The sequence below is a fragment of the Lolium rigidum genome, chromosome 7, assembly GCF_022539505.1.
Source record: "Lolium rigidum isolate FL_2022 chromosome 7, APGP_CSIRO_Lrig_0.1, whole genome shotgun sequence".
Taxonomy (NCBI): Eukaryota; Viridiplantae; Streptophyta; class Magnoliopsida; order Poales; family Poaceae; genus Lolium; species Lolium rigidum.
In genome coordinates, this window is record NC_061514.1 from 32,900,793 (window position 1) to 32,906,561 (window position 5,769).

Here is a 5,769-nt window from a genome sequence, read left to right on the forward strand (position 1 = left end):
AGCGATGTTGTCCTGGATCACCCGTGGAGCTCCACTCTCGGACATGATCATGGCGTGCGGATCCACGCACCACACCCTCACCTCATCGTCCATGCCCCTTATGTCGACCAGCAAGATCGCCTACTCTCCCTCCTCTTCTTCACTGCCACGTTGGCCTTGATCAGGTCGAGCTTGATTTCCTGCCTCTCGATGACCGACACCCATAATGTAGTAAGGGTTAGAGCATCTTCACTCGTGCCCCCAATACGGCGTCTGACACATGGCCTTGCGGGGACGCCAGCGCCACTACATCCTATCGGGGCACTAGTTCCTAGCTGTAGCCCCCAAACGTGGCGCCCATATGGATTTGACAAATTCAAACATAAATTTCGCCGATCACGTAGTTTTGGCGCCTACAAATCGGTCACATATATCTCGACCATCATGTCGTCTCAAATTGTTGTAAATCAATGTCTAGCGAACAAGAAAAGGGTGCACGTCGGCTGGCATTACGTAGCCGCGTAAATCAAAGTGTGGGATCATCCACCGGGGTTGCCAATGGCGGAGTAGCTATCGCCGGTGAAGCCTCGGTCGCCGGTGGGGTCTCTGTCGCCGCTGAAGTCGAGGTCGTTGGTGCTATAGCGGTGCTTCCTGGGTCGTCGACTTGGACATGATCATGGCTTGCTGATCCACGCACGACGTCCTCACCTTGTCGTCCATGAACCTTGTGTCGACCAACAAGATCGCCAAGTCTCCCTCATCTTCTTCGTTTCCACGTTGGCCTTGATCAGGTCAAGCTTGATGTCTTGCGTCTCGATGACCAACACCAACTTGCCTCCGCGATCTCTGCCCTCTTGGCGGCATGCTTTGCCCTCTTGGCGGCGTGTGAGACGGTGTCAGCCATGCACACCATCATGGACCTGTGCATGAATAGTGACCAAATCAATGAGGAAGGAGAAAAAACCCTCACCCTTTATATATAGTAATATAATATATATGTGATACAACTAAATGCTACTGCGACCGTGGTACAACAAGCTTGATCCGTATGAAGGGCATGTAGAGGAACTATGTTCGTAGGTTGTCCGTCCGATATCCTTTATTTTTCTTACATCCGTTTGATCGCTGCTCTTAGAACTATTGTAATCTAAATGATGCTTCCGCGCACGTCGACCATGTCTAGCGTTTGTGCACTATTTTATTTTTGGAGCCGTCGTTTTTGGAGGAGATGGATTTTCAGTATTGTTTTGGTGGTATTTGGTCTGCTGCTACAAGGAACACACCACTGTAGCGAGATTTTTTCTTTATATAATTTTTTTCTTTTTTCTTTGGTTGTGTGCATCTGTATTACTATTAGTACACTACGTTGTTGGAGAGGTTAGGTGTAATTTGTATCTACACGATATTAATATGTTCATTTTATAGAAAAAAAAATGAAGAAATAGAGAGTGGCGTCCCCATTCCATACCGATACAGCTGTCACTTGGTTACTTCTCCGAATTAGTAGGTACTAGGCTAGTAGCATAGTTTTTCTTTTTGTGAAGGGAAACACGCTCCAGCTTATGCATGCATACTTTTCGTGTTTGAAATAAGTCGGACCGAATAGGACGGGGCCGCTGGAGATGCCACTTTCAGAAATCGCTTGGATGCCTCGCTCATCATCATACTCCAACTAAAATCACACTCACCGTCGCCTCCTCTCGCCCGACTAGAGGAAGGCGAGACCGGCCTGAATCATGCACCGGCCGAGCAGCACCCTCCACATTTCCGAATCCAGCCGGCAAGGCACCTCTCATGATCGAGATGATCATGTACATTACATCGAAAAAGAAGCTAGCCCTACAGTTCGATACAAAATCAAGACCGACACGATCTATTAAGCACATAGTGCGTGTCTGCATATATTTGGGTGAAATTTCTAATTTCTGCAATTAATCATCTGCGATATATAGAGTTTAATTTCACAACCACAAATCGTTAATTGGAGTAAGTTTCTAGTCAAGCGCGCCGTCATCGTCGACATGGCGTCCTGGCACGGGCGCGAGGAGACCTTCGCGGCCCCCAGCACCGGCATCAGCATCACCACCGTCGTCCTTGACGACGTCGATGAGGAAGTCGAAGAGATCGGTGTCTCGGACGGCTTGGGCGACGTCCTCCCGGTGCATGGTCCGGCGCTTGCCCTCGAGCGTGGCGGCCCATGCGGCGCGGGTGAGCTCGGCAACGAGGAGCTCGCAGGCCCTGGAGAACACCACGGCCGCCTCGACCGAGACTATCCTGGCCCCGGCGCCATCCCCGCCGCTGCCGTCCCGCGCCGACCGCTTCATGATCTTCTTGATCCGTGCCAGGGCCATCGCGTGCGGCCCCGTCCGCGCGGCCGCGCCGTCGCCCGGCCCCGGAACACCCCCGAGTACGGCCTCGCTAGCCTCATCTTCTACTTCTAGCTGCCGCTCTTGCATCCTCCGTCGTGCTGGCCTAGATAGCTAAGCTCCAACGAACGGTGCAATTTCCGATCAATCAGCCGCGGCCATGGGTGGATCTTATATACGCGCGCATCGCGTTTGACTCCACGAGCCGAGGGAGGTGGAGCGCGGAGCGCGCGCGTGGCATGGTGGTGGTGCTGCTGACCCTGGGTGCTGGGCGGCCGGCCGGCCGTGGAGCTGGCCGCGGCCAACAGTTTTGACAGCGATTGATCGGTGCGCGTAGCTACAGATCGTGTAAACAAATCGAAGGAAAACGTAGGAGACATTGGTTGAGATCGCGATGGTGCACGAAGGCGTGTAGACAACTGGGGTGCAGCTTTTCGTCGGACGTTGCTTGCTTGCTTTCCAGAAAGCATGGAGAGGGGAGCCGATCGGTTACAGATTCAGTCAGGTGGATGATGCATACCACTGTCGATCTGGCTCGGGTTGGAAGAGGGAATCTGAAGAGATACCCAAAGAAAAAATATCGTTGAAAGGCAACCGAGGAAGGGGTGATCAAGATCAACACATATGCTAGTTTTCTTGAAGCTACAGTGTCGTGGGCATCGGTTTGGTCGTTCGTGACTACCGGGGCAGTATGATTAGAGGACAAGTTATATGGTATGGGAATGATGCTAGTGCTCTTATTCCCTACTCAGTTAGACCGGGTTAGTTATTCATATGTAACTTTTGCATTCATTTACATATGGCTTTTGCTAATCAATTTGTTTATTTCCTGACAGTAACCGACCTGATACAGAGTGCAACATCAAGGACACGAAAAGTACGCGCTGTCAGGAACCCATCTAATTCAAAGTTCAACATCCATAAGAGAAAAGGAAGTCGCATATGAAGGAGCAAGGCTTGTTTGGGCAAGAAGTGATAGCCAAACTTTTGTTTGGTCTGATGTCTTTTAGTTTTCGTTCCGGTGGAAATGTTGTTGCACCATTTGTTTGTGATGCAGCTCCATAGTGGTAGCTGCTAGTATATGTTGGCGTTGTCCGACGTCTGCAGTTTTTGGGGGCATAAATATGCCACGAAACCTTTGTTTTATGTGATCAAACGGTCATCTCTGCATGTATATGTTCTTGTTCTGATGAAACCTTGTTCGTGATCTGTACATATATTTGAGTCAGTCTGTGTTTTGTTTTATGATGGGCAGGAGTATTTTTTTACTACACCATTGTTTATCTGAATTGTAGAGGCAAGAGCTATCCTTCATAGTGCAAGACTGGCCAGGAAGAGAAATTATAATCGAGTAATTATTGAGAGTGATTCTCAGCTAGCTGTCAATTTCTGCAATGGGATTGATCAAAATAGATCGGAAATCATGTCCATATGCCAAGAGATTGGGGATATTAGGGGAGCTTTTTTTTTCTAGTTTTAGCATTGTTTCAGTTGGCCATGATGCAAACATGGCTGCCCATTTATGTGCTAAGTAAGCTTGGGCGCGTTTGTTAGCCTGGGCGTTCCTTGGCTCGCATCGGCCCAACAATTTTTGTCCCGTTTGGTTGCCTAAACTCACTCGTGTTCTTGCATGGCACAGGTCTTAAAGCACCCCTGGGACAAGCCCTGGAGGAACGCCCGTGGTGATGATGTGTGAGAAGTGAGAGCTGATAATCCATGGTGGTGGCGCCCAGTTTAGGCGTTCCTAGCGGGCCTTTCCCATTCTCGCCACTCCTTGGCTCGACGGATGCAACGACTGCACGTGCTCTTGGTTAAGCTCACTCTCCCTTGCACTATTCCACACACCCTCTATTCAAATCAACACAAACATGCCCCGAATCAAAATAAGTTGTATAATGCGTGTCGATGATATGAATCAATTCCCACAATCGGCTTCGAGTTTCGTCACTCGTAAATCGTCAATTTCGTGTATGAAATTTTAAGCGAATTTTTCCAAATTTGTCGCTTACGCTTAACCGTTTGAAATTTCCTTTGAGGAGTAGGTTCACATCACTATTTCGCATGACTTTCATGGTAACATGTTTTTGTTTTGGTTTACATACACAGATAGATAAATGACTCGCTAGTATAATGTAATGTGTACGTATGTGTGAGTATAGTTTGGAGTACTCTTGCTCAACTTCTCGCTTGCCATCTTCATAGACGGCGACGTGGCGATGACGTGTGAGAAGTGAGATCTGATAATCCATGGTGGTGGCGGCTTGGTGGTGTTCGTCTTCGTGGTCGGCGACGTAGTGATGCTTGTGACTGACGTGACCGACGGTGTCATGGTGGTATCCAGCTTCGTCGTCGACGACATGATTATGCTTGTGACGAGCATGAACGGCGGTGTTATGGTGGTGTTTGTCTTCGTGGTCGACAACGTGGTTATGCTTGTGACCGGCGGTGTTCTGGTGGTTTTCGTCTTCGTGGTCAACGATATTGTGATGCTTGTGACCGGCGTGAACAACAGTGTCATGGTAGTGTTAATCTTCGTGTTCGGCAACGTGGTGATGCTTGTGAACGGCGTGAACGAAGGTGCCATGGTGGTCTTCATCTTCGTGGTCGACGACGTGCCCATGCTTGTGACCGGCGGTGCCATGGTGATCTTCGTCTTCGTGGTCGGCGACGTGCCCATGCTTGTGACCAACGTGATTGACGGTGCCATGGTGGTCTTGATCATACATAAGTAAAACGACTTAGGCAGTATAAAGTTCTCGTCGATCAAAGTATCACTTAGGAACAAGTTCACCTGTTGTTTGAGTAGCTTCGCACGAGCTCGTATCATTGGTCAAATCCTGACTTCATTGGACTTGAGCTTCACAACAACATTGTCTTCATCTTGCAATGACGGAGGTAGTAGGGTAGTACGGATGTCCTCATCATGGGATGAGCTTTTATATTCACAAATAAGAACACAATAAGATATGGGAAACTTTTGAAGCCTTTGAGAGAGAAAATTCTTTAAGGAGAATATAACGGAGTGTAAATAAAGCAAATCTCATCAATACACAAATTTTCAGCCACGCAGTTGTTCTAGCACACGGTTCTTTTGCGAACGCATGAGGAAGAAAGCAACAGTGAATATGAAACTACCGACGAAGGGCCATCGTTCCAAGACATTAGCCATTGCAACTATTATATCACACAGTATCCTAGTGGTGTTTTGACATCAGCCATTGCAACTATTCTAGTTGGTGGTGTTTTCAGAACTTCCTAGTGGTGTTCCTTAGACCCATCGATCAACTATTCCTATCAAAAATCTCCTACCGGTGTTTACAAGCCCATTGCTTTTCTCTATTGTATTAGTAGCCCCACCTCTTCATGGTGGCGCCCTTTTTTGCTCGCTTTGCATATCTCACTGCTCTAGGCTTTACCAGCCCCG

At 48.5% G+C, this 5,769-nt stretch overlaps 1 pseudogene; it reads right to left on the reverse strand.

The window, feature by feature from the left end:
• Window positions 1-1,973: 1,973 nt before the first annotated feature.
• On the reverse strand, window positions 1,974-2,407 carry LOC124671147 (annotated as a pseudogene).
• Between the last annotated feature and the right edge of the window lie 3,362 nt (window positions 2,408-5,769).